This window comes from Zingiber officinale, chromosome 3A (assembly GCF_018446385.1).
Source record: "Zingiber officinale cultivar Zhangliang chromosome 3A, Zo_v1.1, whole genome shotgun sequence".
NCBI classification, from domain to species: Eukaryota; Viridiplantae; Streptophyta; class Magnoliopsida; order Zingiberales; family Zingiberaceae; genus Zingiber; species Zingiber officinale.
The window spans coordinates 83,752,880-83,776,061 of record NC_055990.1 but is presented as its reverse complement, the minus strand read 5'-3'; positions in this window follow the sequence as shown (position 1 = coordinate 83,776,061).

Sequence of the window (23,182 nt, the reverse complement as noted above, 5' to 3'; positions counted from 1 at the left end):
ATCCCAAATTACATTTTTGGGCTCCTTCTTATTATGAGTGTGTTAGTCTCCCTGTGTTTAAGATCTCGAATGTCCACTAATTAAGTGAGTTATTGACAACTCATTTAATTAATATCTTAATTCAAGAATAGTACCACTCAACCTTATCATCATGTCAGACTAAGTCCACCTGCAGGGTTTAACATGACAATCTTTATGAGCTCATCTTGGGGACATTATCAACCTAGATTACTAGGACACAGTTTCCTTCTATAATCAACAACACACACTATAAGTGATATCATTTCCCAACTTATCGGGCTTATTGATTCATCGAACTAAATCTCACCCATTGATAAATTAAAGAAATAAATATAAAATATATATGCTTGTTATTATATTAGGATTAAGAGCACACACTTCCATAATAACTGAGGTATTTGTTCCTTTATAAAGTCAGTATAAAAGAAACAACCTCAAATGGTCCTACTCAATACACTCTAAGTGTACTAGTGTAATTATATAGTCAAGATAAACTAATTCCTAATTACTCTACGACCTTCCAATGGTTTGTTCCTTTCCATTTTGGTTGTGAGCTACTGTTTATAATTTATAAGGTACTGATAACATCATATTCTGTATGTGGCACCACATACTATGTTATCTACAATATAAATTAATTGAACAACTACAACTAAATGTAGACAATTTGACCAAATGTGATTCTTTATAAATGTTTACAAAATCTTAGGCTTTCATTATACACTCTAACATGGGGATACCTAGATAGGCCTTCCGACACTCAAGTCAGTTTCTCTCTCAAGGGTGGAAGAAGAAGAAGAAGAACAATAACTGAAGTACTTTGAAACAGAGTTTAGATGCTAGAACTTACTTATATTGCCAACGAAGAGGATCCCCCTTTTTATAATTCTTCATGTAACCTCCGTAGTCATGAAGTGGTCCCTAATTTGTTAGAATTTGTTAGGAGATGAAGTCATCTCCTAAGCTTCATGCAATACTCTTTTTAAGGAATCTTCTTTGTACCCTAGATGTACCTCTTTTATTGTTTATGACTCATATTTATGATTAGATATCCATATGAACATGTCATTATAACTAAAGAAGCTTCTAGAAGACATTTCCCACCAAATTTACTAGGCTGTCATACTTATATACTTTTTGTTATGCATATCTCAACCGATCGTTTAAACCAGTCATGTATATATTGAGAATACCTTTTGCTAAGCATGTTTCAGCTGAGAATACCTATGAGCTTTATAAGGTTGAATGCCCCTACGCTTGGTCGGGCTTTGCTTGGCTGAGCACGTATATGCACACTAGTGCTTGCTTAACCTTCAATCAACCGATAATATGCTAGAAACTTCTAGATGGACAAATGCCTTTATGCTCGGTCGGGCTTTACCTGACCGAGCAAACGTTAGCAAATGGGAGCTCGCTCGACCTTCCCTTGGTCGGAACATATTAAACTATATCTAAGGTTAAGTGTCCTTACGCTCGGTCATACTTTGTCCAGCCGAGTGCATGTGCACATATTGACAGTTGTTAAGCCATCACTCGGTCGGTAATATATTACGAATTATACAAGGCTTAATGCCTTTAAACTCGATCAGGCTTTGCTTGACCAAGCATGTGTAGGCACATTGGTGTTCGCTTGGCCTTCATTCGGCAGGTTGACCTATTATAATCCGTATCATAGACTTTGACAACCCAATCTATAATATAAATACTAAACAGTTAAAGTCTAATGATTTGAACCAAACATATATTTGGCATTGTCGCTTAGGTTACATAAATTAGAGTCGCATGTCAGAACTCCATAAGGATAGACTTTTGAGCTCATTTGATTTTGAATCAATATGAGGTATTCAAATCTTGTCTTCAAGGTAAGATAACAAAGACTCCATTTAGTGGACACAACAAAAGAGATAATGAATTGTTAGGACTCATACATACTGATGTATGCAGGCCTTTCAGAATAGCAGCCAGAGGAGGCTATCATTACTTCATTATATTTATTGATGATTTTAGTTGGTACGAATACGTGTATCTCATGAGACACAAGTCAGAATCATTTGAAAAGTTCAAAGAGTTAAATAATGAAGTACAAAACCAACTTGATAAGCATATTAAGATGCTTCGATCAGATCGAGATGGGGAATAACTTAGCTAAGAGTTTCAAGATCATCTCATTGAGTGTGGGATCATATCTTAACTTACTCCACCTGGAACACCACAATGGAATAGTGTATCAGAAAGGACAAATCATACTTTACTAGATATGGAACAATCGATGATGAGTTAAACAGATCTTCCTACTTCCTTCTGAGGGCATGCTCTAGAGACGACCACTTTCACACTTAGTCGCGTTCCATCTAACGCCTTTATAAAGACACCATATATGATATGGAATAGGGTACTTTTATAATCCCACACAAGGCAAAGTGTTTGTTATAAGAACTGGTGTCTTTCTAGAAATGGAATTTATATCAAGAAAAACTAGTGGGAGTAAAGTTGATATTGAAAAAATTCAAGATATACGAACTAGCACTGATACCTTAATGGAAACTGAACATCTACCATTAGACGTTATGGATCATGATTTTGTTACACTACAAGAAGTTATGGAACAACAATCTGTTTAAGTAGTACAAACTCTATGCAGATCTGATAGGACCCATCGTTAACCTGAGAGATATTCTTTTTTCTTATCTGACAATGGCGATGTAGAGCTTATTGGTCTCAATGAGCCTATATCTTATCAGGAAGATCTCCAGGGCCTGGATTCTGAGAAATGGCTACAAGCCATGAGATCCGAAATGGAATCCATGTACACTAACCAAGTATGGACTTTGGTTGATCCTCCTAAAGGGATCAAACCCATTGGGTGTAAGTGGATCTTCAAACTAAAGACTGGCATAGATGGTCTTTTGCATACCTATAAAGGTAGATTGGTGGCTAAAGGATTCAAGATGATTCATGGTATAGATTATGATAAAACCTTTTCACTAGTTGCAATGCTTTAGTCTATTCGGATCATACTTGCTAGTGCAGCTTCCTATGATTATGAGATCTAGGAGATAGATGTCAAAACTACATTTCTTAATGGAAATCTACTCAAGGATGTGTAGATTACATAACCTGAGGGTTTTGTAGATCCAGAGCATGCTAGAAAGGTATGTAAGTTGTAATGATCCATAGATGGATTAAAGAATGCTTCTAGAAGTTGGAATCTTTGATTCAATGATGCAATCAAAGCATTTGGTTTCAACAAGAATAAAGATGAATCTTGTGTTTACAAGAGGGTTAGTGGGAGCATAGTCATCTTTCTCATATTATGTATAGATGATATACTTCTCATTGGAAATGATATCCCTACACTTCAATCAGTGAAGACTTGGCTTGAGAATTGTTTTTCTATGAAAGACTTAGGAGAAGCAACCTATATTTTAGGCATTAAGATCTATAGAGATAGGTCCAAGAGATTGCTTGGTTTAAGTCAGAATACATAGATTGACAAGGTACTTCATTGTTTCACCATATAGAATTCCAAGAAGGGGTTTTTCTTTATGTCACATGGTGTGAGTTTTTCGAAGACTGAATGCCCCTCTTATAAGGAAGAAAGGGACTGCATGGATCAAATTCTTTGTGCATCTGCTATAGGGTCTATCATGTATGCCATGCTTTATACTCACCCAGATTTCTCGTATGCGTTAAGTATGACGAGCAGATATCAGTCAGATCTAGGTGAAGGTCACTGAACAGCTGTCAATAATATTATTAAGTACTTGAGAAAAACTCAAGATTATTTCTTGATCTTTGGAGGTGATGAAGAGCTTATTGTAAAGTGTTACACTGATGCTAGCTTCCAAACTGACAAGGATGATTCCAGATCGCAATCAAGGTATATATTTTGCTTAAATGGTGGTGTTGTGAGCTGGAAGAGTTCAAAGAGGCTGAGTGTATTACTACTTCAGCTGCAGCAAAAGAGGTTGTTTGAATTAGAAAGTTTGTTACAGAGCTTGGTATTGCTCCTAGTATAGCGAACCCAATAGACCTTTATTGTGATAACAATGAGCACACAATTTAAGGAACCTCACTTTCATCAGTGATCTAAGTACATAATACGATGATTCCATCTCATTCGAGAGATCATCGATAGAAGAGATGTAAAGATATATAGAGTACTGACTGATGCTAACATTACTGATCCCTTGAGCAAGGCTTTGGCACAGAGAAATCATGATGGTCACACTAGGTCAGTGGGTATTAGATATCTTAGTGATTTGTACTAGTGATAATGAGAGATTATTAGTATTAGCTTTGGTACCGATCATGAGATGATTGACAAGGCACCTTTTGTATCACATTTCATTAATTAAAAAAGGTAAAGTTTGTTTTTATATTTACTTCAGTTCAGTGTCGGATAAATAAGTATAATAATGTCCTAGGGTAATAGATTCTAATATTCAACATATCAATTAGTTGAATTGATAATAGACTATTGTAGATATATATAGAATGCTACTCTTAATTATTCCTAGTCAAACATTATTATGCAAGGACAATATTAATGCGTTGAGACTAGCATGTAGGTCAACGGATGACTTAATATCACAAGTCATGGATATGAGATATCAGGTTGGCACATGGGTATATATTAGAGAATATGCACTGAATGACTCACCATGAGAATATTTCATGGATAGTTATATGAGTGTTATAAATATTTACATGTGACTTTTGGTATGAATAGTCCTTAGACCTAAGTCACTATAGTTCCCTTCATAAGGAGTTGTGTGATTTGATATTGGCAAACGTCACCTGTAACAAGGTGGACTATAAAGTCGATCACTAGCTATGTAACAAGTTATGCAGAGGAATGTAAGTGATATAGATGAGATCTATCCCTTCCATAAGATGAAAGCGATATCCGTGGGCCCCTTGATTAGTAGGACATAAGAATGCATGACCATGGTCAAATGAGTCAATATGAGATATTGAGCTTATTTGTTTCAGTGTGTCTACATAGATAACAAGAAACATAAAGATTGATAATAGGATGACACAGTCTATGCCTCACTGATCAATCTAGATATCAAGGATAGAGGGATTGAGTCATACAAGATAATAGACATGGACAGGTTAAGTTGGATCTCGGCTTTCTCGTCACTTGGATAGCAATGATGCATTGCTAGATGTCACCTATTGCTTATGTATCACAAATATTGATTTGGATATATTTCCAATATTATAATAACCTATTTGGTCACACACAAAGAATAAATTGAATTAGAGATGAGTTCATATTTAGTTTAACTAAAATATGATGAAACATGGGACTATTGGGGTAGACTCAACCTTGATATCTTAGTGATTGGCACTAGTGCTAGTGAAAAATTATTAATATTAGCCCTAAGAGTCAATCGTGTAATGAATTAGACTCATGGAGTCAATTTGGGTTGATGAGGATCAATGAGTTAGACTCATTGGGTGAACTAAAAATCATCAATGAAGATGAATGGTTAATTTTGAACCATTGGATTGAATGGTCAATTTTGAACCATTATATTGAAGAGAGGAAGTGCAAAGGGAAAAACCCTTTGGTATTCATTCGATGGATATAAATATGCTTTATGAATGGAATTTTCATTAGATGAAAACTTGTTGTGTGCATTGAGCTTCCTCTTCTTCTTCTTCTTCTTCTTTGGCTGAAACATCCTTTGTGGGTTGCTAGCACAACCAAAGGTTGTTTCCTTCTCCACTTCGTGAGTTTGTGAGACAAACTAAAGTTTGTTTGTGTGGATACCATAGAGGCACAGTCACTTGATCGCTGTAACACCCCTAGAAAGCCTAGATAAGAAAGTAAGGATAATGAGAGTACGAATGAAAAGAAGGTGTAAATATTCTAAGTTAAATATTAAGATGGATTTAGATGATTAAAACTTTATGAAAGAAAAATAAAGTTGAGAGTATAAATCATCTATGCATGATTTAAAATGTATGGAATTAATATGGACAAAAGGAAGAAATATGAGATAATATATATATGTATGAAATATTTATGCATAATGCATAATATAGTAATATACGAATTATTATGTACAAAAGAAAATAAAATGTTAGAAGAGAGATTGAACCTTGGATCTCTTGTAAGGAACATGTATAGGATACCAAAGGGGATAGGAGAATTATTGATAAGGAGAGAAAGGATTAAGTAGTTAAGAATAAGAAAGGATTCTTTCTACTTAAAAGGAAAAGGAAGTAAAAAGAAATAAAAATATACATAAACAAGTTTTGATCCTTGGTTCTCTTGTGGATGCATGCATGTGTTAACCAAGTGGGATAGGAGAGGATATTGTAAGAGGAGAGATAGGAATTTTAATTAAAGGAGAGAAAAGAGAGAAATTAAGGGAAAGAAAAGAGAGAACTCAAAAGGCATTTCTCTAGAATATTCTTGTCATTTAAGGGGAGAAATGAATAGGGAGGATGGATCAAGTCAAGTTTCCTCCCCTCATTTTAGTATAAATAGGCATGGAGGGGTGACTTCAACTTCATCCCCCACTCATTCTCCTCCTCTCCTCCCTTTTGTGCCGAGACTCACCTCTCCCTCTCTCTTCTTCTTCTTGTTGCCGAGCAACACAAGAGGAAGAACCTCTTCTTCCTCTTCACTCTCTCCCTCTTTCTCTCTTGTTGTTGCCGAGCAACACAAGAGGAAAGAGAAGCCTCTTCTTCCTCCTCCTCTCCACCAAAAGACCTAGCCACTCCTCTCCTCCATTGGTGCCGAGCAAAGCAAGCAAGGAAGAAAGGTCCAAGCAAGTTCTCAACTCTAGGAAACTTAAGCGAAGAAGGTAAGCTTCCCCTCACCTATGGTACAAGGCTTTTTATATATTTTTCAGATTTTATGAGGATTTTAAAACCTAGAAACAAGTTTGAGAAAATTCGGTTAAGAAGAGCTTTCGAAATCTAGTGAGGTTTAACTAAGTCTACACTACATGATAGATTTTTCTATGCCATAGAAAAGGGATCTTTTTCATGTTTTTACACCTATATGATGCTTGATCAAAGGAGTACTTAACCCTAGAATTTCAGCCAAAAATATTTTTAAGAGGCTAGGGAAATTATTGTTTTACCCAACTAGTACGAGGTTCTCCCTATGAAATGTTAAGGATCATGTATTTGTTTTCTTGTTTAGAAGATAATTGAAAATAAAAGAAAAAAAAAGGGAAAGGAACCTAGGAAGTGTTATACATAATGAGAAAGAATGAAATTTATGCTATGTATATGCCATGATATGTGATAGCATAGGAAATGCTATACATAATGAGAAAAGAATGAAATTTATGTTATGTATATGTCATGATATGTGATAGCATAGGAAATGCTATACATAATGAGAAAAGAATGAAATTTATGTTATGTATATGCCATGATATGTGTTAGCATAGGAAATGCTATACATAATGAGAAAAGAATGAAATTTATGTTATGTAAATGCCATGATATGTGATAGCATAGGAAATGCTATACATAATGAAAAGAAATGAAAAATGAAATGCATGAAAGATTGTTAGGGATATGATATGATAGTTATGCATGATAAATTATTTTGTATGGTTTGTACCAAGGGTGGGCTCCGTAAACGCCCCGGGGTCGATGGAATAAGACTCGGGCCTCGTCAGAAATGGGCTTCTGAATGCCCTAGGTCGATGGAGTAAGACTCGGACCTAGTATGTATGTATGGTAGGGTTCAAGACTTGCTACCTTGGACCTACTTAAGAAGCGCGCGCATTATGTATGTGGTACAAACCGGGATCCCCTCTAATGATGATATGAATTTCAAGTACTTATAAGTATAAGTTTTCAAATTCATGATGCATTGCCTACATATGTGCTTGAATTATCTGATGATTAGATGTTATGTCATGTGATATTATGATATGACTATGAATATGATACCCTTGTATGTCGTATGCTTATGATACCTCGCATGATATTGATATGCAATGATATGAATTCGGTTTTAGTGAGTAGGAAAGGAACTTACTGAGCCATGAGTGCTCATAGCTTACTTTCCTTGTACCGCAGATAAAGAAGCTGGATGAGCTAGAGGAGCAACAGGAGGAGCAGATAGTGATGTGTGTGGTGGTGGCTCGGCAAAGAACGATCCGGACAAATTAATATGATTAGTTATAGAATCAACATATGCACATTTGAACAAATCAGAATATGTGATATTATGCTTAATAAATTAAATTCTTTAAAGTTTTTATTCTTCCGCTGTTATAACTAAAGCATGTACGTAAGTAGTATAAGAACGTAGCGCCACCTTTGGTTGGGTAAGAAGGGTGGGCGTTACAGGTGGTATCAGAGCCAAGTTTTGCCAGCTCACTACACACACATCAAGCTCCTTCCTGTCGCTCCAAGTAAGTACAGTTGCATAATTTATTTGTATGCAAAATTAGTATGATGCTCTAGGATGCATGAATGGTAGCCTAGGAAGGATACCTTAAGCTATACCCTAGAGAATGGTGCATGATGATAAGTAGGATGCATGAATGGTAGCCTAGATACAAGAACCTTAGGCTATAACATAAGAGGAATAATGAATCTTTAAAATCTTGTAGAAATGAACTATATCCCGTTCGAATACGATCCCGAGGATGTGGAATATTCTGGCGAATACCTCGAGTTCGCGGATGAACCCGATATGCTGGAATACTTCAACAACTATGTGAGCGACTCGGAATCTCCGGAACACGGCGAGTTCGGAGAGGAGGATCTCGAGGAAATCGAGGAATGGAATTCGGACGATAATGAAGATGAAGATGCAGAAATTATGGAATATTATGAAGGAGAGAATGAGTTTCCTGAGATGGTCGAGGATGAATTTAACCTTGCTGAATACATGGAAATGGGTTTCAACCCCAACGATATAATAGACTTCGAGTGGGGACTGAACAACCTCGAGGGAGAACTAAATGAAGACCCGATGGAACTGGACGAACATGTTGAAGAAGACGAGGGAATGGATGAAGAGACAATAATCGACCCGGAAGAGGCATCGGAGATTCAACCTCCGATAATGCCTGATCCACCCCAGGATGATCTGGGCAAGTCGATACAGGTTGGGTTGATAATGACTACTGCTCTCATGTCCTTTATGGCAGGAGTAGTCGCAACCTACCTGGCCTTTTAAGAGAAGAAGTTATGTAATAAAAGTTTTTGATGAATAAAAAGAGTAGAAATGGTATCAATTTAAGCATAAGAATGATAATACCATCGGCTAGATCTTGACGCGTATGAATGGTAAGGTAACCTAAAGATGATATGACAACCTAAGAAAGAATACCTCAAACTCAAACATGGCATGAAACCTAGACAGGATATGTTAGGATATTCATGCATAAATGATAACTTAGACTAATCTTGTTATCATTTAGGAAAATAAGTATGACTAGAAGACGAAATGCCAGAACGGAGGAGACCGTACCTCCACCTGATTGGGCACAAGTAGTTACTGAGCTACAACGACAGCTTACGGAACAGCAACAGATGATTGCTGCCATGATGAATCAACAAGGGAATCCTGCTACCCCAAATCAGAATAATACGACAACCATACCAGTAGTTGAACCGGAGCCGGTAGCAGCACCGGTACCATCAGTGAATCTGGCACCGGTAGTTCGTCAAGAAGCGTATCTGATCCAGTGGCAAAGACTGAGGCCAGAGAAATTCTCTGGAAATTGTGAAGCATGGGACGCACAAGCTTGGTTTAAGACAATGGAGAGCATGATAGAACTATTGGACTGGCCTGAGCATGAAAAGGTCGAATGCGTATCCTTCTGTCTCACAGGAGACGCCCGAATATGGTGGGACAGAGTGAAAGTGAAAAGACCAGTGAACCAAATGAGTTGGGCAGATTTTGAGACGGAATTCTTCGAAGAATTCTTCCACACTCGGGTGACAAGTAGGCACTATGATGAATTCACCGAATTTCGGCAAGGTGACCTAACGGTGGAAGAAGCGATGAAAAGATTCAACCGCCTGGCACGATTATGCCCGGAATTAGTTAGGACGGAGGGAGAAAGGGTCAGGCTTATGCTAAAGATGCTCAGACCTGAGATAGCACTTAATGTGGCCGGTGGAGTTAACAGACCGCGGACCACAGAAGAGTTAATTAGCAGTGCCCTAAATACCGAACACTACCTGAAGGCACTAGGCAAGGACAAGAAGCAAGCTCAGATGGAAGAACTAGAAAATATTAAGGCCAACTGGAAAGGGAACCACGGCGGAAAGGGAAAACGACGGAATGACGCTGAGATTGGTCCGTCCAACAAGCAGCTCAAGTTTTCTCAGTGCAATACATGTGGGAAGAAACATCCAGGGACATGTCGTACGGGCACTAATAAGTGCTACAACTGTGGGATAGAGGGTCATAAAGCAAAAGTCTGTCGTAAGGGCAAAATTAAATGCTACGACTGTGGACTGGAAGGACATCTATCTAGAGACTGCCCTACCAAAACTAAAGCACCACAGTATGTTCTGAATCAAGGTGGTCCCGCAAGGTTACACCAACTGCAGACTTCAATTGAGGGACCTTCAATGAGTCAAGGGAAATTAGAAGCTCCACCAATGTCTAAGGGAATCTGAGCAGAAATTGTCATTCTAAGTTCGGGGACGAACTTTCAATAAGTAGGGGAGATTGTAACACCCCTAGAAAGCCTAGATAAGAAAGTAAGGATAATGAGAGTACGAATGAAAAGAAGGTGTAAATATTCTAAGTTAAATATTAAGATGGATTTTGATGATTAAAACTTTATGAAAGAAAAATAAAGTTGAGAGTATAAATCATCTATGCATGATTTAAAATGTATGGAATTAATATGGACAAAAGGAAGAAATATGAGATAATATATATATGTATGAAATATTTATGCATAATGCATAATATAGTAATATACGAATTATTATGTACAAAAGAAAATAAAATGTTAGAAGAGAGATTGAACCTTGGATCTCTTGTAAGGAACATGTATAGGATACCAAAGGGGATAGGAGAATTATTGATAAGGAGAGAAAGGATTAAGTAGTTAAGAATAAGAAAGGATTCTTTCTACTTAAAAGGAAAAGGAAGTAAAAAGAAATAAAAATATACATAAACAAGTTTTGATCCTTGGTTCTCTTGTGGATGCATGCATGTGTTAACCAAGTGGGATAGGAGAGGATATTGTAAGAGGAGAGATAGGAATTTTAATTAAAGGAGAGAAAAGAGAGAAATTAAAGGAAAGAAAAGAGAGAACTCAAAAGGCATTTCTCTAGAATATTCTTGTCATTTAAGGGGAGAAATGAATAGGGAGGATGGATCAAGTCAAGTTTCCTCCCCTCATTTTAGTATAAATAGGCATGGAGGGGTGACTTCAACTTCATCCCCCACTCATTCTCCTCCTCTCCTCCCTTTTGTGCCGAGACTCACCTCTCCCTCTCTTCTTCTTCTTGTTGCCGAGCAACACAAGAGGAAGAACCTCTTCTTCCTCTTCACTCTCTCCCTCTTTCTCTCTTGTTGTTGCCGAGCAACACAAGAGGAAAGAGAAGCCTCTTCTTCCTCCTCCTCTCCACCAAAAGACCTAGCCACTCCTCTCCTCCATTGGTGCCGAGCAAAGCAAGCAAGGAAGAAAGGTCCAAGCAAGTTCTCAACTCTAGGAAACTTAAGCGAAGAAGGTAAGCTTCCCTCACCTGTGGTACAAGGCTTTTTATATATTTTTCAGATTTTATGAGGATTTTAAAACCTAGAAACAAGTTTGAGAAAATTCGGTTAAGAAGAGCTTTCGAAATCTAGTGAGGTTTAACTAAGTCTACACTACATGATAGATTTTCTATGCCATAGAAAAGGGATCTTCTTCATGTTTTTACACCTATATGATGCTTGATCAAAGGAGTACTTAACCCTAGAATTTCGGTCAAAAATAGTTTTAAGAGGCTAGGGAAATTATTGTTTTACCCAACTAGTACGAGGTTCTCCCTATGAAATGTTAAGGATCATGTATTTGTTTTCTTGTTTAGAAGATAATTGAAAATAAAAGAAAAAAAAAGGGAAAGGAACCTAGGAAGTGTTATACATAATGAGAAAGAATGAAATTTATGCTATGTATATGCCATGATATGTGATAGCATAGGAAATGCTATACATAATGAGAAAAGAATGAAATTTATGTTATGTATATGTCATGATATGTGATAGCATAGGAAATGCTATACATAATGAGAAAAGAATGAAATTTATGTTATGTATATGCCATGATATGTGTTAGCATAGGAAATGCTATACATAATGAGAAAAGAATGAAATTTATGTTATGTAAATGCCATGATATGTGATAGCATAGGAAATGCTATACATAATGAAAAGAAATGAAAAATGAAATGCATGAAAGATTGTTAGGGATATGATATGATAGTTATGCATGATAAATTATTTTTGTATGGTTTGTACCAAGGGTGGGCTCCGTAAACGCCCCAGGGTCGATGGAATAAGACTCGGCCTCGTCAGAAATGGGCTTCAATGCCCTAGGTCGATGGAGTAAGACTCGGACCTAGTATGTATGTATGGTAGGGTTCAAGACTTGCTACCTTGGACCTACTTAAGAAGCGCGCGCATTATGTATGTGGTACAAACCGGGATCCCCTCTAATGATGATATGAATTTCAAGTACTTATAAGTATAAGTTTTCAAATTCATGATGCATTGCCTACATATGTGCTTGAATTATCTGATGATTAGATGTTATGTCACGTGATATTATGATATGACTATGAATATGATATCCTTGTATGTCGTATGCTTATGATACCTCGCATGATATTGATATGCAATGATATGAATTCGGTTTTAGTGAGTAGGAAAGGAACTTACTGAGCCATGAGTGCTCATAGCTTACTTTCCTTGTACCGCAGATAAAGAAGCTGGATGAGCTAGAGGAGCAACAGGAGGAGCAGATAGTGATGTGTGTGGTGGTGGCTTGGCAAAGAACGATCCGGACAAATTAATATGATTAGTTATAGAATCAACATATGCACATTTGAACAAATCAGAATATGTGATATTATGCTTAATAAATTAAATTCTTTAAAGTTTTTATTCTTCCGCTGTTATAACTAAAGCATGTACGTAAGTAGTATAAGAACGTAGCGCCACCTTTGGTTGGGTAAGAAGGGTGGGCGTTACAATCGCGCTGAGATTTGCATCTAAAGAAATCTTGCTACTAGGATTGCAAAGGGCACGCAGCAAAGGTATAACTCTCAACAAATACTTAGTATATGATTTTCCTTCGCATGGAGCTTCTGGAGAGGATCTAGATAATTTTTTTACTATTCTTTCTATGTGTTTAACATACTAGATCCACATAGTTATCTCTCTAAGGGGTAGAAAACTTCCACCTCAAGAAAAGGGTAGGAGTTCCCCTTTTACGCCAGGGTTTATAACCCCTTGCCCTTAGCACGAACGGTCATGCCATGTGGCATAGTTAGGTCGTGCAGACGACAAAAGGCATGGCAAGACCGTGCCCTTCTCTATGAATGGGAGGCACGATCATGCCTCCTGGCACGAACCTGCCATGTCACCCTTTGGAAAAAGGGCACGATCGTGCCAAGCAGGCATGAGTATATTGTTGCAATCTCTATCAGGGGGCACGACCATGTCTTAGGGCATGGCTTGCCTATCTTGGGTTTCGAAATAGGATGCACTTCATGTTCTTTGTTAGGGTTGTTTTGGTGTGCGAGGGGGGGGGGGGAGAGGGTGAATAGCTCGTCGCGCGTCTCGTTGCTTGCTAATGTGCAGCGGAATGAACAAGAAACAAACTTACAACGCTAACACAAGGGATTTACATGGTATCCACCTTAAGAAGAGGTGACTAATCCAAAAATCCACATGTGACACACACTACATTAATCAAAACACACCTTTTTGGTCGTAGCCGGAGGTGGAGAAGCCTCATACAAACTCACACAACAATATACAACACCCACAAGAAGAAAATACAAAATATACAGATAAAAACTCTTTCTTCTTGCTTAGTTATTTCTTGTTGTTGCCTCTTGAACCTTGGAAGTATGACTACACTTGTTTCCAAGAGCCTTCAAGAATTGACTATGAAAGTGTGGAGAAGTACGTTAAGATCGCCGATAAAATCACACTGTAGTCGCTGGAGAGGAATGCGTGAAGAAGAGGCTCGCCAATGGTATAACCTGCGTAACAGTCGGATTCCAATCGATTGAATGACTCTCAATCGATTGAGGAGGCTTTGAATCAATTGACTGATCGATTCAGAGCTCCTTTGTGCTCTCTAGAAAACACATGAATCAATTACTCGATCGATTTAGCCTTTATCACGCGATTTCTAGCTCCCCAATCGATCGACCGATCGATTAGATGTTTAAATCGATCAACTTATTGATTCAAAAGCTCACTATTCGCTCAAAAACTCTCCCAATCAATTTACCAATCTATTGGGGATGTTTTGATCGATTACCCAATCAATCAAGACCGTTTCTGCATGAAATCACATCAACCAATCGATTGGCTGATTGATTGAACCCCCCAATCGATTGGCCAATCAATTAGCATGGAAAACACTGTTTAGAGCTTGAAACGAGCTTCGTTTTGCATCTGAGATCACCTCATTCTGATATCCGAGTCAAAAGTTATGGCCTTCGAAAGTGTACTATGCCCGAACCTCCTATTTCCATGCCAACTTTCTATTAGACTTACGCCCGCTAAGTGTTCGGTCAACTTTTGACCCATCAGGACTTTCTCTTTGCCAACTTGTCATTGGACTTCTGATCACCAAGTGCAGTCTTCCTTGACCCACTTAGATTTACCGTCTCGTGCCAAGTGTCCAGTCCTCCATTATCCACTTGGACTTCCTTCCACAATATGTCCGATCACCCTTGACCCATCTGGATTTCCTTGTGCCAAGTGTCAGGTCAATTCTTTGACTTACTTGGACTTCTCAATACCAGGTGTCCAGTCAACCTTGACCCACCAGGATTTTCACGTGTCTGGCTTCACTCACCAGGTCTTTCCATCTGCGTAGCTTTACTCACTAGGACTTCCCATCTGCGTGGCTTTACTCACCAAGACTTTCACCTAGCTTCACTCACCAAGACTTTCACCTACCTTCACTCACTAGGGTTTTCACCTGGTTTTACTCACTAAGATTTTTCCACTGCCCGGCTTCACTCACCGGGACTTTCACCTACTTGGCTTCACTCACCAAGACTTTCACTTAGGTTCACCCACTAGGATTTTCCAACTGCCTAACTTCACTCACTAGGATTTTCCAACTGCCTATCTTCATTCACTAGGTCTTTTATCTAGCTTACTCATCAGGATTTCCCAACTGTCTGGCTTTACTCGCTAGGATTTTTCAACTGCCTAACCTCTATTTAGGATTTTCCCAGTCAAGTATCCAGTCAATCTTTTGACCTACTTGACTCTTCTTCATATCTAACTGGTCAACCTTGACTAGAAAAGAATTGTATCAACAATCTTCCCAAATGGATGATTGCATCTGCAATCTCCATGTATTGTTAAACATCGAAACCCAAACATCAAAACTCAAGCCTTGGCATATTGTACCAACAATCTCCCCCTTTTCGATGTTTGATAATGCCTTTAAGTTAGGCTAATCCCATGAGAGTTTCCTTCATTGCCCCCCTTTCCTAGAGGGTAAACTCTCTCTTTAGGTAATGAAGGCTTAACTTAAACCCTGCATTCTCCCCCTATTGACATACATCAAAAACTCTCCTCCTAAAGAGTTACTCACCGTTGTTCACAACTGCACTTGTTGTATTTAAAACCATAATGAAGGTCCCATATCCTTCATTATATCTGATATGGGTTAGGTTTTGTGGGTCCCCGATAAGGAAAGGAAAGGAGATAATAAAACCAAAGAGATAGGCTTATATCGGACAGGATATACCTCGAAGGAGGTATGCTAATCTCGGCCGGGATATGCACTAAAGGAGGTAGGCTAATATCGGCCGGGAGGTGCCTTCAAGGAGGAAGATTCACATTAATTGGTATATACCTCAAAGGAGGTAGGCTAATATCGGCCGGGATATACCTCCAGGGGAGGTAAGTTTATATCGACCGAAATATACTTCCCAGGAGGAAGATTCACATTAATTGGCATATACCTCAAAGGAGGTAGGCTAATATCGGCCGGGATATACATCCAAGGGAGGTAAGTTTATATCGACCGAAATATACTTCCCAAGAGGAAGATTCACATTAATTGGCATATACCTCAAAGGAGGTAGGCTAATATCGGCCGGGATATACCTCCAAGGGAGGTAAGTTTATATCGACCGAAATATACTTCCCAAGAGGAAGATTCACATTAATTGACATATACCTCAAAGGAGGTAGGCTGATATCGGCCGGGGCATACCTCAATAAGAGGTAAGTCTATATCGACCGAAATGTCTTCCCAGGAGGAAGATCTATATACCTCAAAGGAGGTAAGCTGATATCGGCCGGGACATACCTCAGTAAGAGGTAACTCTATATCGACCGAAATGTGCTTCCCAGGAGGAAGATCTATATACCTCAAAGGAGGTAAGCTGATATCGGCCGGGACATACCTCAATAAGAGGTAAGTCTATATCGACCGAAATGTGCTTCCCAGGAGGAAGATCTATATACCTCAAAGGAGGTAAGCTGATATCGGCCGAGATATACCTCAATAAGAGGTAAGTCTATATCGACCGAAATTTGCTTCCCAAGAGGAAGATCTATATGCCTCAAAGGAGGTAAGCTGATATCGGCCGAGATATACTTCAATAAGAGGTAAGTCTATATCGACCGAAATGTGCTTCCCAGGAGGAAGATCTATATACCTCAAAGGAGGTAAGCTGATATCGGCTGGGACATACCTCAATAAGAGGTAAGTCTATATCGACCGAAATGTGCTTCTCAGGAGGAAGATCTATATACCTCAAAGGAGGTAAGCTGATATCGGCCAGGACATACCTCAATAAAAGGTAAGTCTATATCGACCGAAATATGCTTCCCAGGAGGAAGATCTATATACCTCAAAGGAAGTAGGCTAATATCGGCCGAGAGATACTTCTGAAGCATGAAGAATAGTATCGATCGCGACATGCCCTGAAGAAGGAAGGTTAATATCAGCCAGGTCGACCAACACCTTGGAAAAATACCTGATAAAATATGGCCTATTGCTAGTTAGGATAAATAACATAGAAGGGCGCGGACAGAAGCCTCATGAGGAAGAATAGAGATAAATATTTCAAATAAGATAATTAATAAAGATATCTGTAATACGTAACTCTATGACAGGTGTTATATATTTTGACGGGAAATGTGTTTTTATAATATTTTACAGGTGCTAAACCACAAAGAAGGTACATCTGGGGTACAAAAAATATTCCTTAAAAGTCATTTACCATAAGTACACAGCTGACATCATCTCATAACAAACTCTAACAAACCGGGGTCCACTTCATGACTACGGACGTTATATGAAGTGGTATAAAAGGGGAATCATCTCCGTTGGCTAGGTAAGTTCACATCATCGCGCACACTCATAACCCTAATTTTCTCAACTTCTGTTCATCTTCTTCTTCCTTCTTCCACACGGAGAGAGATCACTGACTTGAGCGTCGGAGGGCCTAATCAGGGATTCCCACCCCAGTCTTAGGTCACTGACGATAGTGTTGGTTGGTCTTTTGTGCACAGGAAGTCTTGGGAGCTTCGGATCTGGGTTTCTTCTATTCAGATTTGGATTTCTTCTTCGTCATCAAGTCTTCATGCGAGGAGGACTCTCGGTGACTCTATCCTTCCCGATCCGCTTTGGGGTCTCGGATCGGTATTCTGCGGACATTATTCCTCATCGGCACGGTGGGTTTCCTTCTTCCAGATCTTCGTCCTGCCCAGCTTCTCAGACAGGATCAAATTTGGCGCCGTCTGTGGGAACTTCACCTGAATCTGAGACTATAGGATGGAAGAAGCCGGAAAATCAAACCTACTCACTATCAGTCGTGAGGATTTGGATTTCCTCGTCAATTCTCACGTTCAGAAAGCCTTACAGCAGCAGCAACAACAACTTCAAGCCCAGACCGGAGCTACTCTACCAACAGCTCATCTTCCAGCAATATCGACTACCGAGCATCGGAAAGGAAAGGAGCTGGAAGAAGAAGAACATGCGTATTTTCCTCCAGCTGCTGCTTCTCCGACAAGGCGTCCACGAGCCTTTCTTCGCACTCCCATGGATCAAGGGGGCAAGAGGCCCGTGTTCCAAGAGTCCTCTGGTGAAGCACCAGATAGAGAAAAGCGTAAGATCAAAATGATAACTAGTGATAGCTCACCAGAGAAGGTCATCTCCCCATTCTCTCAAAGTGTACTAGATGATCCGCTTCCTAAGCGGTATCAAAATCTTCAGATCGAGGAATACACTGGAACAACAGATCCAGAATATTATATGTTGAAATTCGAGAACGTAGCATTATTACAACAATTCTCTGACTGGGTGAAGTGTCGGATGTTTCTCACTACCCTCGGAGGAGCTGCACGGCGCTGGTTTAAGAGATTGGCAGAAAAGTTTATTCAGAAATTTAAGGATTTCAAGAAAGTCTTTTTACACCATTTCTCCATCAACAAAAGGTATCATAAGACTCCTTGGAGCCTGTTTTCAATTAAGCAAGCATCTAAAGAGTCCACCCGAGCATACATCAAAAGATTCAATCAGGTAGCTATTGATGTACCTAATGCTACCACTGAAATATTAGTTAGCGCTTTCTCTCAAGGTTTAAATGATAATGATTTCTTTAAGTAAGGAATCCTCCTGTTAATTTTGATTCCTTGATTGAGCGTGCCACCGAGTTCATTAATGTGGATGAAGCTCAAGCTGCTCGTAGAAAGGAGGGTGTTACCTCTTCTCCTACCCAAGTTAAGGAGAAAGCTCCAGCCCCTGTGCCTCCACCAAGAGGGCCTAGAATAACTCATCCACCTCATCGACAACCAGAGTATCATCCACAAGCTGTACGACACGTGGAGATACAGCCAGAAGCACCAAGGAGATGGTGCACTTATCATAAGACTAGCAGTCATCATACTGAAGACTGTTTTGTTTTAAGAAATAAACGAGCTAATAGGGAGCGTTATCAGAGGCAAAACTATTATCGATAATAGTACCCCAGGCCGCAAAGTCCACTCAAACTGGAATATCGCCCGGTCGAGCCTCGGCAGGAGGTAATACCAGTCCCGGTCGGTACCAGCCAAGTGTCAGAGAAAGCACCTTATGAAGCTGTGATAACTCGGCAGGAAGAAAACAGGAGCAATGCTGCTCGGGGCAATATCAATATGATTACGGGTGGACCCACTGATGGAGATTCTAATAGAGCCAGAAAAGCACATGCCTGAAGACTGGAAATTCATGTCGTGGGATGTAGTATGGAACGAGCGGTCGGTCCCGAAATAAGTTTTGGGCCCAGAGATCTCGAGGGGGTAGAAATACCCCATGATGATGCCTTGATCATCAAAGCTGTGATAGCCAACTACGCCATTGCTCGTACCTTCAAAGACACGGGCAGTTCTGTCAATATTATACTCAAGAAGGCTTTCGATCAACTGCAAATTGATCCAAGTGAACTTCAATAAATCGTTACTTCTCTATATGGATTCACAGGCAACGAAGTACAACCGTTAGGCCAAATAAAGTTGGCCATATCTCTGGGAGAAGAGCCTCTGATGAGAACAAGAAGATCTTATTTCATGGTAGTAGATGCTCCATCCTCTTATAACGTGATACTGGGTCAACCCGCCTTAAACGAGTTTAGGGCGGTCGTTTCTACTTTTTGTCAGAAGACTAAATTTTCGATGGATGACCAAGTCGGGGAGGTACGAGGTGATTAGAAGACAGCCCGAAAATGTTATGTAGAAATAATTCGAACTGAAGCTAACACCGCCCGAAAGATTCAAAGAATGGAGGTTAATGCCATTCGGGAGAAGCAGCCCATCCTGGTTTATGAAGAGAAGGAAGAAGTTCAGATCCAGGATGGTCGACCTGAAGCTACTACGTATATTGCAGCTAATCTTGATCTTGCTCTGAAAGCCGAATTGGTGCAATGCCTGAAGAAGAATAATGGTGTATTTGCCTGGACTCCTAAAGAATTCTTGGGCGTTTCTCCTACAGTCATGGAGCATTCCATGCATGTCTTCCCAGATGCCCGCCCGGTTATGCAAAGAAAAAGGTGTTTTAGCGCGGAACAAAACCAGATCATCAAAGAAGAAATAACTAAACTCATAGAAGCCGGTTACATCAGGGAAGTACAATTTCCAAGCTGGCTAGCTAATGTGGTGTTAGTCTCTAAGCCTGGAAACAAATGGTGAGTATGCATTGATTTCCGGGATCTCAACAGAGCTTGCCCAAAAGACTATTATCCATTACCCAAGATCGATCAATTGGTAGACTCCACCGCGGGATGCGAATACATCTCTATGCTGGACGCTTATCAAGGCTATCATCAGGTTCCCTTAGCTAAAGAAGATCAAGAAAAGGTCAGTTTTATAACATCTGAAGGTACTTATTATTATAATGTTATATCTTTCGGACTAAAAAATGCAGGAGCAAACTATCAAAGGCTTATGAATCAGGTCTTCCAGAAGCAGATTGGTAGAAATATGGAAGTATATGTTGATGACATCTTAATTAAGTATCTTCAAGCTGCTGATCTATGCAGGGATGTAGAAGAGACCTGCAAGACATTGAGGCAATATGGGCTCAAATTAAATCCGAGCAAATGTTTATTCGACGCGAAAGGGGGGAAGTTCCTGGGATATATTGTGTCCGAACGAGGGATAGAGGCCAACCCGAGCAAGGTCAAGGCACTGCAGAACATGGAGCCACCACGCAACATGAGAGAAGCTCAGAGACTGACAGGCCAGATTACAGCCTTGTCCAGATTCATTTCTAGGTCGGCCGATCGTAGCTTCCATTTCTTTAAAATACATAGAAAGGCCAATAAATTTCAGTGAAATGAAGAATGTGATAAGGCTTTCCAAGAATTGAAAGATTATTTGTCTACTCTCCCTGTATTGGCTAAACCTATAGTAGAAGAAACTCTTTGGGTATATTTGTCGACCAATGAAAATGCTGTAGGCTCTGTATTAGTTAGACAAGAAGGAAAGGAACAACAACCTGTATATTTTTCTAGCCATTTATTAAAAGAAGCTGAGTGTAGATACACTACACTAGAAAAATTAGCTTATACCCTAGTATTAACTGCTCGAAGGTTGCGCCCAAATTTCTTAGCACATGAGATTATTGTATTAACCAATAGTACTCTTGGACGGGTGTTACTCAACCCAGAGGCATCAAGTCGGCTGATCAAATGGACAACTGAACTTGGGGAATATGACATTCAATATCAACTTCGCTCGGCTATCAAAGAACAAACTCTAGCAGACTTCATCGTAGAAGTTCAAAGCCCTGAGGAAGAAAACATTTGGAAAGTTTATGTGGATGGTTCTTCAACTAGACAAGGCAGCAAAATTGGTGTTCTTCTTATATCCCCAAGGGAAGACAGAGTTCAACTCTCCATCAGATTGAATTACAGAGCTACCAATAATGATGCAGAATATGAAGCCCTGATAGTAGGATTGCAGGCCGCTCGGCATATAGGGGCAGGTCGAGTCCTTATCTATTATGATTCTCAGTTAGCAGCTCAACAACTATCAGGTAATTTTGAAATTAATAATGATAGACTTAAGTTATATGCTGAAGCATTTGATAAGTTGAAGTCCTAGTTTCAAGAAGTAAATATACAAAAGGTTCCTAGATCTGAAAATCAAGCGGTAGATGAATTGGCTAAGTTGGCCTCTGCTATAGTGCCATGGAATCTAGATCGGCCCGTAGAACAAACTGTAACGCGCCCCACTCTTCTTACCCAAGGGCGGCGCTACGATCTTATACTACTTACGTACATGCTTTAGTTATACTATAACAGCGGAAAATTTTAAATCATTCCTTTTATTTAAATAAGCATGATATCACATATTCTGATTAGTTCGAATGTGCATATATTGATCATATAACTAAAAATATTAATTTGTCCGAATCGTTCTTGCCGAGCCACCACCACACACATCACTATCTGCTCCTCCTGCTGCCCCGTCGTTCCGAATATCCATCCCCCATATCTGCGGTACAAGGAAAGTAAGCTATGAGCACTCATGGCTCAGTAAGTTCCTTTCCTACTCACTAAAACCGAATTCATATCATTGCATATCAATATCATGCGAGGTATCATAAGCATACGACATACAAGGGTATCATATTCATATTCATATCATAATATCACATGACATTATATCTAATCATCAGATAATTCAAGCACATATGTAGGCAATGCATCATGAATTTGAAAACTTATACTTATAAGTACTTGAAATTAATATCATCATTAGAGGGGATCCCGGTTTGTACCACATACATAATGCGCGCGTTTGTAGGTCCAAGGTAGCAAGTCTTGAACCCTACCATGCATACATACTAGGCCCGAGTCTTACTCCATCGACCTAGGGCATTCAGAGGCCCATTACTGACGAGGCCCGAGTCTTACTCCATCGACCCCGGGGCATTTACGGGGCCCACCCTTGGTACAAACCATACAAAAAAAATAACTTATCATGCATAACTATCATATCATGTCCCTAACAATCTTTCATGCATTTCCTTTTTCATTTCTTTTCATTATGTATAGCATTTCCTATGCTATAACATATCATTACGTAACATAATTTCATTTCTTCTCATTATGTATAGCATTTCCTATGCTATAACATATCATGGCATATTACGTAACATAATTTCATTTCTTTTCGTTATGTATAGCATTTCCTATGCTATAACATATCATGACATATCATGGCATATTACGTAACATAATTTCATTTCTTCTCATTATGTATAGCATTTCCTATGCTATAACATATCATGGCATATTACATAACATAATTTCATTTCTTCTCATTATGTATAGCATTTCCTATGCTATAACATATCATAGCATATTACATAACATAATTTCATTTCTTCTCATTATGTATAGCATTTCCTATGCTATAACATATCATGGCATATTACATAACATAATTTCATTTCTT